This window comes from Stomoxys calcitrans, chromosome 5 (assembly GCF_963082655.1).
Source record: "Stomoxys calcitrans chromosome 5, idStoCalc2.1, whole genome shotgun sequence".
Lineage (NCBI taxonomy): Eukaryota > Metazoa > Arthropoda > Insecta > Diptera > Muscidae > Stomoxys > Stomoxys calcitrans.
Genome location: NC_081556.1, coordinates 143,784,376 through 143,797,867, shown reverse-complemented (window position 1 = coordinate 143,797,867; position 13,492 = coordinate 143,784,376). Strand labels below are relative to the sequence as shown.

General features: G+C 37.7%; 1 protein-coding gene across 5 annotated transcripts in view; it reads right to left on the bottom strand.

Moving 5' to 3' along the window:
* Positions 1-12,480, bottom strand: part of LOC106090895 (lysosome membrane protein 2) — a 37,315-nt gene extending 24,835 nt beyond the window's left edge. Inside the window, exon 1 of one of the 5 annotated variants that reach the window (XM_059368686.1) lies at positions 12,261-12,480. The gene's annotated coding sequence lies outside the window, so the exon portion shown is untranslated. Of the gene's footprint in view, positions 1-7,679; positions 8,110-12,191 lie in introns of those variants that run through there. The other 4 variants (XM_059368688.1, XM_059368685.1, XM_059368687.1 and 1 more) reach the window with 4 other exon arrangements.
* Positions 12,481-13,492: the final 1,012 nt, after the last annotated feature.

The following is a 13,492-nucleotide window of genomic DNA, read 5'->3' as shown; positions in this document are numbered from 1 at the left end:
TAATTCTAGGACGACATGTTACAGATTTTTAACCTAGATTCGACAATTTTGTTTGTTTACTTATCCATTTACCAGAATTAAAGTTGGGGATACAAATAAAGTGGGCGCACGTGCTGTGATGCGTTCAGGGCACAAATACATGATTACTATTTGTTTACTGTTCAAAAAAAATTTTGCAGTCTGTAAAATCGGGAAATTCTTTTTAAACAACGTTATTGACGTTTTCCATTGAAAATTACATATATATATGCAGATTTTTAGAAATGCAATGCAGCATAAGGCGCATGGAATATACTTAACCCAAAGAACACATATGGGTGCATTTACTGCAAAAGTACGAATAAGTGCTGCGCGGGGTATGGAACTCCACCTTGAGCCTCACAATTTTTCGTTAAATTAGTGAATTTCTATATACACTTGTCAAAGAGCACAACTTTTGATAAAAAAAATTTTAACAAATTGAAATCGTTGCCTGTTTGTCAGTTTATCCATGATGAAATGACAGAGTATACTGTAAACTTTTCACTTTCACAGATGACGTTTGGGCACAAGTGCTGCCACCTCAAAAACCTAAAAGGTAGAGTTACATACTGAGCGCGCACATTAAAATGCAACCCTGCAAACAAATACCACAAAAGCGATGCGCAAAAGTTAAAAAATTTTTAACTTCGAAGCCTTTTGGATCGACGCAGCCCGAATTAAGGGCGTTTTCGATGAACGCTGATGTAGCATTGTGGAACGACAAAACGATAGGTAGAACGACTAAAATCCTATGAGGAGATACGAATATTGAGAAGACGAAGCTATTACTGAAAGGAAGTCAGTAGGCGGTCAGAATAGCTTTCGGTATCATAACGGGACACATTGAACTACAAGCTCATTTATGCAAGTGAGAGCATGTGTGGAAGATGAGATTTTGGAGCATTTCCTTTGTCATTGGCCGGCTTTCGTGGCTAACACTTTCGTGGGACACAATACCAGACATGAACCAACATATTGGCGTAGTATGAATTACAATTAGGGATTCTGTAAGTAGCACGGAATTCCTGATTTAGATTTTCTTTTTTGAGGTTATTATTAATATTAAGAGCGCACAAAAAAACTTTATGCTAGCTTAGGTGTAAGACCATAGTGGCATGGAGCGAATTAATATTCTATACTGGCATACTTGCAAGCTTTAATTAATCAGCATATTTCCAATCACATGTACTTTTAATGAGGGATGCGAAAGGCAAGAATTCGTCGCTAGCCAAAGACAGCAAAACGATCGAACGGTTAAGTTCATGTTGAACCTCAGACAGACGCTAAATAAATAGATGAACTTTCGTTCTGTGCATCAATTGCATCTTTGTGCAACGATTGGCAACCTGACGTTTGTATACCCTCCACCATAGGATGGGGGTATACTAATTTTGTCATTCTGTTTATAACACCTCGAAATATGCTTCTGAGACCCCATAAAGTATAAATATTCTTGATCGTCGTGTCATTTAAAGTCGATCTAGCCATGTCCGTCCGTCTGTCTGTCGAAAGCACGCTAACTTTCGAAGGAATAAAGCTAGCAGCTAGCGCAGTTCTCATCCGATTTGGCAGAAATTATGTACAACGGCTTCTCTCATGAACTTCAACATACGTGTCTAATATGGTCTGAATCGATCAATAGCTTGATACAGCTCCCTTATAAACCAATCTCGCGATTTTGTTTCTTGAGCCCTTACAAGGCGCAATTCTTATCCGAATGAACTGAAATATTACACAATGACTTCTACAATGTTCAGCATTCATTAATGGTCCGAATCGGACAATAACTTGATATAGCTCCAATAGCATAACAGTTCTTATTCAATATTCTTTGTTTGTGTCCGTCTGTACATATTAATGTGTGTACAAACTCCAGGTCGCAATTTTCATCCGATTTTCTTCAAATTTATTACAGGCATGTTTTTTGGCATAGAGACAAAGCCTTTTGAAATTGGAAAAAACGGTTCAGATTTGTAAATGGTTTCCATAAATATGTTCGCCCCATTTGGAGTAATATTGCAATAATGCGGTCATTTGTTAACTGATTCTATCGAAATTTGTCAGGAATGATTTTCTCTTGACTCTCGATATTACTAGTGAATGGTCATTCAAAATGTTTTGCACATATTCTTTTGATATTCTGATCCAAAAAGTTAACGGACGATTTTTGAGCACTCATTCCTTCACTTCATTGACATGTTGGTCATCTGTTGACGTCGATGGTTCTCCGAAGCGCTCCAAGTCATTAACACATTGTCGTTTATGAACATTTTACATGGTAGATTCACCAAAGGCCTTTCCCAAACGAGATTTGATAGCACTTCTCCGTTCAATTAAATTAGACATTATAAAAGTCGAAAAATACAATCTTAGTCGTTTGGTAAACACAAGCATAAATATATTACTGTTAATGACATTGACATGAAATTTGGTCCAGCTGTCATTAACAGTCCTGTCAACTCAAAAAAAAAGAACTGTTCCTAAATGTTAAGCCCGAGAAGTTTAAATTGAAAATTCCTCACTTTGGCCCACAGTACAACGAATTTCGTGAAGAATTTCCCCCGGTGAAAGCTATTGGTAGAACAACTAGAAAAGCTTATGTAATACCTATGTTTTTATTCCTTTCAAAAACTTCCTCAATTAAAATTTAATATTAATAAGCTTCATTGTATTCCAAAAATAGGAGACATTTACGATTTCCGGTTGGATATGGTTCAAAAATTTATGGATTATTGCTAAGTATCATCTTGTAAATACATATAAATTCTCGAATGCAACACGAACAAAGGTTTTGTATGGGTCAGTTTCATTATTGGCTTTTGTTCATTATATTTTTAATTCAATAAAAAATTTCATTGGATTTTAGTCATAAATTTACAAAACCCATGCAAGTGATAACGAAGTATCGGAGCTGCAACTGTCTGGCAATTGATAGTTGCCATAGAGATAATATTTTTTTGCATAGAATAATAATAATATTAAGGGAAAACAAGTAAGAGCGTGCTAAGTTAGGCCGGGCCGAATCTTATATACCCTCCACCATGGATCGCATTTGTCAAGTTCTTTGCGCGGTAACTCTTTTTAGGCAAACAAAGAATAATGGATAAGAATTGTTATGCTATTGGAAATATATCAAGTTTTAGTCCGATTCGGGCCATAAGTGAATTGAATGTTGAAGACCATAGTAGAAGTCATTGTGTAATATTTCAGCCCAAGCAAAATCGGGAGAACAGTTTATATAGGAGCCGCATCAAGCTATAGATCGATTCAGACCATATTGAACACGTATATTGAAGGTCATGGGAGAAGCCGTGGTACAAAATTTCTGCCAAATTGGATGAGAATTGCGCGCTCCAGAGGCTCAAGAAGTCAAGATCCCAGATCGGTTTTTATGGCAACTATACAAGGTTATGTACCGATTTGCGCCATATTAAGCACAGTTGTTAAAAGTCATTACAAGAGACTGCGTGCAAATCGGATAAGAATTACGCCCTCTTGCGGCTCAAGAATTAAGATCCAAGATCGGTTTATATGGCAGCTATACCAGGTTGTAAACCGAATTCAACCATACTTCACACAGTTTTGGGAGTGATACCAAAACACCACGTGCAAAATTACAGCCAAATCGGACGAGAATTGCGCCCTCTAGGGGCTCAAGAAGTCAAGACCCAAGATCGGTTTATATGGGTTATAAACCGATTTAAACCATACATAGCACAATTGTTGGAAGTCATTCCAAAACACCACCTGCAAAATTTCAGCTAATTCGGATAAGAATTGCGCCCTCTAGAGGCTCAAGAAGTCAAGTCTCAAGATCGGTTTATATGGCAGCTATACCAGGTTATAAACCAATTTAAACCATACATAGCACAGTTATTGGAAATCATACCAAAACACCCCGTTCAAAATTTCAACCAAATCGGACAAGAATTGCGCCCCATAAAAGCTCAAGAAGTCAAGGCCCAAGATCGGTTTATATGGCAGCTATATGAGGTTAATGAACGATTTGAACCGTTTTTAGCATAGTTGTTGGAAGTGATACCAAAACACTACGTGCAAAATTTCAGTCAAATCGGACGATAATAGCGCCCTCGAGGGAATCAAGAAGTCAAGACCCAAGATCGGTTACAATGGCAGCTATATCAAAACATGGACCAATTTGACCCATATACAATCCCAACCGACCTACACTAAAAAAAGTATTTGTGCAAAATTTCAAGTGCCTAGCTTTACTCATCCGGACGGACATGGCTAGTTCAACTTAAAATCTAATGAAGATCAAGAATATATGCCCTTTATGGGGTCTTAGACGCATATATCGAGCTGTTACAAACAGAATGACGAAATTAGTATACCCGCATCCTATTGTAGAGAGTATAAAAACAAAAGAACGTGTATGGTTACGAAGGGCCGAATTTTATGTACACTTTACAATGGGTAATGCAAATTTTCCATGAACATTCCACTAAGGATCAGGGGCAAAATTTATTAAGTCTTTCGATTTTTTATAGGTAGAAAAAAGTGTACTAAAGTCCACCGTAGCGGCAAGGTTAGCGTGTCCGCCTACGACGCTGAACGCCTGGGTTCGAATCGTGGCGAGAACATCTGTAAAAATTTTCAGCGGTGGTTATCCCCTCCTAATGCTGGCGACATTTGTGAGGTACTGTACCATTTGTAATTGCCAACCATGATGTTTTCATTTACAGGTAGAAGCAGTTGCCCAACAACAAAAAATTGAGTGCACTATCTTTCAAAATAATAAGTGATTAGCGATTAGTAACATACTTTATCTTCATTTTTCTTTGTTTGTGTGTGCTATGGTTCTTAGCTATAATGCACACACATAACCAAAACTCGTAGATTGATAATGCATTTCGCGAGAAAAAAATTTACTGAGCTGTTTGCTGTACACTACCTGGGTTAATATGCCTTGAAGGCAGCCATGTAAAAACTTCTCCCCAGAGAGGTATCGCTCTGTGGCACGCCGTTCGGATTCGGCTATAAAAAGGAGGCGCCTTATCATTGAGCTTAAACTTGAATCGGGCAGCACCCAATGATATGTAAGAAGTTTGTCCCTTTTTCTTAATGGAATGTTCGTGGGCAAAATTTGCACATTTTGAAAAATGTGTACTAGGGAGTTATAATGATATCCTTAAGCAATTTCGCACTTTAGGATGTCAAATCTGGGAATCCGTTTATATGGAAGGTATATCAGCATTGTTTGTCAAATCGATAAAAAAAAACAAGTAAGAGTGTGCTAAGTTCGGCCGGGCCGAAACCTATATACCCTCCACCATGGATCGCATTTGTCGAGTTCTATGCGCGGTATCTCTTTTTAGACAAACAAAGAATATTGAATAAGAACTGTTATGCTATTGGAGCTATATCAAGTTATAGTCCGATTTGGACCAAAAATGAATGCTGCACATTGTAGAAGTCATAGTGTAATATTTCAGTTCATTCGGATAAGAATTGCGCCTTGTAGGGGCTCAAGAAGCAAAATCGGGAGATAAGTTTATATGGGAGCTGTATCAAGCTATTGATCGATTCAGACCATATTCAACACGTATGTTGAAGGTCATGTGAGAAGCTATTGTACAAAATTTCTGCCAAATCGGATGACAATTGCGCCCTCTAGAGGCTCAAGAAGTCAAGATTCCAGATCGGTTTATATGGCAGCTATATCAGGTTCTATACCCATTTACGCCATGATTAGCACAGTTATTGGAAGTCATAACAAAACTCCTCATGCCAAATTTCTGCCAAATCGGGTGAGAATTGCGCGCCCTAATGGCTCAAGAAATCAAGATCCAAGATCGGTTTATATGACAGCTATACCAGATTATGAACCGATTTGAATCATACTTAGCACAGTTGTTGTAAGTGATACCAAAACACTACCTGTAAAATTTCAGTTAAATCAGACGAGAATTGCGCCTTCTAGAGGCTCAAGAGGTCAAGATCCAAAATCGGTTTATATGGCAGCTATATCAAAAAATTGGAACGATTTGAACCATACTTAGCGCAGTTGTTGGAAGTGATACCAAAACACCACGTGCAAAATGTCTGTCAAATCGGTCGAGAATTGCGCACTCTCGAGGCTCAGGAAATCAAGACCCATGATCGGTTTATATGGCAGCTATATCAAAACATGAACCGATTTGGCTCATTTACAAGAACAACCTACCTACACTGATAAAAAGTATTTTTGCAAAATTTCAAGCGGCTAGCTTTACTCCTTCGAAAGTTAGCGTGCTTTCGACAAACAGGCGGACGGACATGGCTAGATCGACTTAAAATGGCATGATGATCAAGAATATACATACTTTAAGGGGTCTCAGACGCATATTTGAGGTGTTACAAGCAGAATGACGAAATTAGTATACCCACATCCTATGGTGGAGGGTAAAATAGACTAAATGATGACTATTTAATAGGTAGTCATATAGTAATTTATAGACATCTACCACTGATGATCAATGTTATAGGCGTTAGGCCACTCCAAGCGGGTAGTAGCACTAACATTTAATTTAGCGCCATCTACTGGCTGTTTTCAAATGGATTTAGTTGATCCAATTGAAAACAGTCAGTAAATGAACAGAAAGAGGGCACCCCGCAAATTGGACATATTGAGCGGCCATGGCAATATGAATCTTAAATGAAAGGTCTTTGGGAGTAGAGCACAAAATTGACTTTCGTTTTTGGGCCCAAGTCTTTTTGGTTCCACCACACCCCAAGAAGATCTTTTGCTGACCATTGAAATGTGGGGTTTAAATAAGAGGTATTTGAGTGCAAAAAAAAATCCACAGGAAATTGGAATACATTTTCAACTGAAATTAGGCAGAAATTTCCAAATTTAGAGTACTCCTCTCTAATATAGCATAATAGGGCGCAATAAAGCGGGCCGGGCTCACCTAGTAACTACGATATAAAAGTGCATATCTGGTATTAATTTTTCTTGTATTTTCTTGGAAGTTGGATTTTATTGTTCACCTACTCAGAAACTTTATTTTTGAACACACATTTAATCATATTTGAAACTCGTTAATCACATTTCATCTCGAATAATCCATGTGCGATTATTATGCTCTAATCCAATCAAGCCTCTAAAACACTTTAAAATTTCATTGAAGTGGGTTATCGTTGAATAATTGCAATCGCTTAAGTTAAAAACTTTCATACGCGTGTTTTCCCCCCTACTCGATTCATTCCTGATATGTGGGCCATACAGAGTGATAAGAAAAACTAAAGCAAAAATTCATTTCATTGATATACAATTTTGGAATTTTCAAAGATTAAATAAAATCTTCAACAAAACAAACAAAAAAAACACACATGGCAGACAATTTTAAAAATATTTTGTAAATGGAATTTAAAGCAAATAATGTGCGCCTCCTTTTGCTTCTAGATAAGATGTAGATGGCGTTTTGACAGAGAATGAAAAGGTCATCATGCATCGTCACCACAATCATCATCAAGACACACACTGACGTTGAAAATCCCACGAATGACGTTGTTTTGACACATTTTTTTTTTTGGAATATAATCAAAATGATTTGAAATAATTGCGTTTTTCTTTTAAATAAATAAAAATATTTTTTTTCTTCAATTGATGTATTTTTTTTGGAAAATTTTTAAAAACACCTTCTGTTACATACTTTTCACATAAAATTTCGCAACTTCGGTTGTTTTGTTTTCTTCAATTTCAAAATGTTGATAAACTCCACAAACTTGCACTGGAAATGAATTACAGAATTGTGTTTTTTTTATGGACTTTGGCACCAGTTCTTTGTTTTATTCAATAGATTGCTGGGCTTTGTCTAGTGTTATATTTTCTTTTTGCTATTTATTTTGTAATACAAAAAATTAATCCTTTTTTCTTATTTTTTGCAACGCGCGCCTCGTTCTCTTTAAGTAGAAAAATTTAAACACACATTTTTTTTTATTTTTTCCAAACGGGGTACCGTACGGAAGGTACAAACTCTCTGACAAGTTATCGGTAACTGACGCGCTAATTAAATTCAGTTGGATGGTATTGTCGTAGAACGCGATGGGGCAGTGCTTTTTGCCACTTAGTCTTGGGTCGAATAAAATACCGAGTGCTCTGGCAAAATGGGTGCAGAAGAATCTACAGCAGATCATCATCATCATCATCACAATCGCAAGAATATTGAAATGGAATCAAAACACACAACAATAACAACAAAAAATACACACATTAAAAAAACACAACAACAATTAATGATGTATATATTTAAATAAATTTCGAAAAAACACAACTCAAACAAAAGCAATAGCAAGTAAATACTAACAACTACATTGTTGGCGATTTATTTAAGTGAAATGAAAAATATATAATACCTCATCCCGCCCTTCAAGCGACCGTCTGTCCATGCCACATACACTCCATCATGACATTTTCACAAATCTCTGTGATGCCTTTTTACAACAACAATAAAAAAAACACAAACAAAAACCAACAATGTCCAGAACAAGAAAACCCGTACGAAGCCTTCTTATCTCATACACTGAAAGAAAATCATATATGTACACACAGCCAGTCGCTGCATATGCCTTAAGTCCCATGAAAAGTTTGTGGGGCAAAAATTCTGACAGAGGCCATGACAACAATGGAAATGCTTCCATTTGTGTGATTAAGGCAAAATAAGGAAAAAAACGCATAATGAATTTTCATGTTTTCCCTGCTGTGAAGTCTTCCGGAATCCGCATATTTGATTGATGATTATCTATTATATAAAAATAAAATTGTTGCGCATAGATAAATCTTATATATATCAAGAAGTCATATATCAGGTTATGGACTGATTTGAACTATTCTTAGCACAGTTGTTTAAAGTCATAACAAAAGACCTCAGGCAAAATTTCAGCCAAATCGTATAATAATTGCGTCCTCTAGAGGCTCAAGAAGTCAAGACCCCAGATCGGTTTATATGACAGCTATATCAAAACGTGGACCGATTTGAACTATTCTTAGCACAGTTGTTGGAAGTCATAACAAAACACGTCATGCAAAATTTCAGCCAAATCGGATAAGAATTGTGCCCTCTAGAGGCTCAAGAAGTCAATATCCCAGATCGGTTTATATAGCACCTATACCAAAACATGGACCGATATAGCCCATTTGCACTAATAAGAAGTATTTGTGCAAACTTTCAAGCGGCTAACTTTACTCCTTCGAAAGTTTGCGTGCTTTCGACAGACAGACAGACGGACAGACGGACGGACATGGCTAGTTCTATTTTAAATGTCATGACGATCAAGAATATATATACATTATGGGGTCTTAGACGAATATTTCGAGGTGTTATAAACAGAATGACGAAATTAGTATACCCCCATCCTATGGTGGAGGGTATAAAAATCAATTTGTGTTTGCTTGTCCATTTGTTTGTGTGTTCCTATAGATTCAGAAACTGTTGAACCGATTTTCTTAAAATTTTCACAGATGGTGAATAATGGTCCCGTGGTGAAAAAAGGGTACTACATGTTTTGATATCTGAGGCTCAAATAAGATGTTTTTTAGAGTAGAACACGAATCTGATATATATTTCAAAGCCAAGTCACTGAGTGGCCGGTCATGTTTGCCGACTATGGAAAAATGGGGCTCAAATAAAAGGTATTTGGGAGTAGACCATGAATCTGATATCAACATTTGGAACCAATATCTATGACGATCTAGCCATGTCCGTCCGTCTATCTGTTGAAATCACGCTACAATCTTTAAAAATAGAGATATTGAGCTGAAACTTTGCACAGATCCTTTTTTTGTCCATAAGCAGGTTAAGTTCGAAGATGGGCTATATCTGACTATATTTTGATATAGCCCACATATAGACCGATCCGCCGATTTAGGGTCTTAGGCCCATAAAAGCCACATTTAATAACCGATTTTGCTGAAATTTTGCACAGTGAGTTGTGTTAGCCCAGTCGACATCCTTCTTCAATTTAGCCCAGATCGGTTCAGATTTGGATATAGCTGCCATATAGACCGATCTCTCGATTTAATGTAATGGGTCCATAAAAGCCGCATTTATTGTTCGATGTCGCCAAAATTTGGGACAGTGTGTTGTGTTAGGTTCTTCAACAATTTTCTGGGATTTGGTCCAGATCGGTCCAGATTTGGATAAAGCTGCCATAGAGACCGATCTCTCGATTTAAGATTTTGGGCCCATAAAAGGCGCACATTTATTGTCCGATGTCGCCGAAATTTGGTACAGTGAGTTGTGTTAGGCCCATTGTCAGCCCTCTTCAATTTGGCCCAGAACGGTTCAGATTTGGATAAAGCTGTCATATAATCCGATCTCTCGATTTAAGGCCTTGCACCCGTAGAAGCCACATTTATTATCCGATTTCGCTGAAATTTGTGACAGTGAGTTGTGTTAGGTCACTCCACATCCTTCTTCAATTTGGCCGAGTTCAGTCCAGATTTGGATATAGCTGCCATATAGACCAATCTCTCGATTTCAGGTCTTGGGCCCATAAAAAACACATTTATTTTCCGATTTCGCCGAAATTTGAGAGTTTTGTTGGCTCTTTGACAACTTTTTTTAAATTTGGTTGAAATCAGTCCAGATTTGGATATAGCTGCGATATATATCGATCTGCCGATACAGAGCCTTAAGCCCATAAAAGCTTTATTTTTTATCAGATTTCGCTGAAATTTAAAACAGTGGGTAGTTTTAGGTCTTCCGACATCCGTCCTAAATATGGTTCGGATCGGACTGTATTTAGATATAGCTGTCATATGGACCGATATGCCTATTAGGGGTCTAAAGCACATAAAAGCTTTATTTATTGCCCGATTTTTTTGAAAATTGAAATTCAAAAATTCAACAGTGACTTATATTTAATAGACTACTCAATGTCCGTGCCGAATTTGGGTGCATAAGTTAACCAATTTTCACCGGATTGCTACGAAAGGGGGTTTACTTATATACCCGAGGTGGTGGGTATCCAAAGTTCGGCTCGGCCGAACTTAATACCTTTTTAGTTGTTATATCCTCCACCATAGAATGGGGGTATACTAATTTCGTCGTTCTGTTTGTAACTCCTCGAAATATTCGACTAAGACCCCATAAAGTATATTTGTATTCTTGTTCGCCGTGACATTTTAAGTCGATTTAGCCATGTCCGTCCGTCTGTCCGTCGGTCCATTCGTCTGTCTGTCGAAAGCACGCTAACTTTCGAAGGAATAAAGCCAGCCGCTTGAAATTTTGCACAAATACTTCTTATTGTAGGTTGCTTGGGATTGTAAATGGGCCATATCGTTCCATGTTCCGTTCCTTATAAATCGATCTCGGGTCTTGACTTCTTGAGCCACTAGAGAGCACAATTTTCATCCGATTTGGCTGATATTTTGCATGAGGTGTTCTGTTATTACTTCTAATAACTGTGCAGATTGAGGTTGAAATCGGTCCATAATCTGATATAGCTGCAATATAAACCGATCTCGGCTGACATTTTGTACAACGGCTTCTTCCCTGATCTCCAACATACGTTTCAAATATGGTCTGAATCGGTCTTTAGCCTGATACAGCTCCCATATAAACCGATCTCCCTGTTCTACTTCTTGAGGCAAAATTATTATTCGATTTGGCTGAAATTTTACACATAGACTTCTACTGTGGTCTCCGATATTCAATTAGCACAATTCTTTTCTTTTATCCTTTGTTTGTCTAAAAAGAGATACCGAGGAAGAACTCGACAAATGCGATCCCTGGTGGTGGGTATATAAGATTCGGCCCGACCGAGCTTAGCACACTTTTACTTGTTTTTTTTTTTTTTTTGCTTTTTATGTTCCGCATATAAACATCGCTTGTAAATAGGTTACAACACTTTAAAAGGATTGGGACGACATTTTCAAAATGTTGTTCCGTATAAGTGTAACATTTTTTTCTAGATTAAAAATCACCATAAGCAACCATCATCAAGCTCATTTCCCTTAAACACAATTTTATATTCGCTAGATTTTCAATAAAAAAAACCGTTCGAAATCAGTGTGTTTTTTTTCAGTGTATAAATAGTTTGTTCCTCAATTCATTGGCTTATAATATTTATTATTTATGAAGTACTTTTGTTTAATGATTGTATAGTTCATAAAATTTATTTGCAGATCCGGGTAAACAGTAAAGGGGGTAAAGACTGCTTACTTGCTGCGTGTTTCCAAGAGGGAGTGTGTGGTTGTGTGGTAAAAAAAAGTGTGCTATTGAGTCGCTTACTTTCTACTGACAGATTATGGCTTCTGATCGCGTTTTGTTCTCACCACATACGTTTGCAAGCTTTTTCAAATTGATTTGCTGGCCACCGTTCTACGAGCATTCCTTATCGCACGAATTTCAATAATCAACTACTGGGTGTTGGTAATTTTTTGCACAATTTCCAATAGTTTCGGTCTCGTTAATCTAGTGGGGCTACCGACAATCGACTGTGTATGAGCTAGTATTCTGGACGTCTGTTAGCAATCGGAAGTTATTGAACCCGAATGGGTACATATAACCGAAGACGACCAAGATGATGATAGTCACAGTCAATGGGTTTGTGTTATCAGTTTGCTGGTATTATTTTCATTAAGACAAAAACTGATGAAACCAGTATCGGTTACTATCAATCTGGAACGAGAGTGTAGGGATTATATTTATGTAAATGATGATGGTCTGGTCTATAAGCTTATTATACCAGATAGGAATTTTATATAAGGTAAGCAAAAATGCTTTAAGTTCCGTCGCACCGGATCTTATACATATAGCCATCATCCTGGAATGCCGAGCGACAAGTTTCTCTGGATGGATTATTTCCATGTGAACTCATTAATAGGTGGAGAACAAGATGGATGAACTTCAATTACTTACTTTGATTAGCTATGACAGAACTAGCCGAACATAGTATAGCGTTCCAAGCGCCTCGATCTTCTGCGCTAATTCTAAAATCTTTGACACCATGTTAGGAGGTGTCTCCCACCACTTGATCTTTCCATCGGGCTTTTGGTCTGCCCGGTTTGCGTGTACCACCGTGTTTACCTTCAAAAGACTTTTTTGCTGGAGCTTCTTCATCCATTTTGACAACATGACCTAGCCAACGCAGCCGTTGTATTCTGATGTGTGCAACTATGCTATCGTCGTCATACAGCTCGTGGTTCATACATCGCCTATATTCTTCATTAACGTAAACTGGGCCATATATTTTGCGAAGAGACTTTATCTCAAACACTCCAACATACGGTGTTGTGGTCTGGTGGACGGCGCTTCAAAAGTCCACCTACTGCTCAATATTTAACCAAAGGATGGCTTGTTTCTGCATCACAGCCGCACTGAGGACGACACCATCTGATTCACTCAATTTAATGCTACATCTTATGCCTCTGGACATTGTGGCTACCCAAATGGACATTGTGGCTACCCAAATTGCAGCGACCACTGCCGTGAGGATAAGGGAGCTTTCTCATTGGTCATGT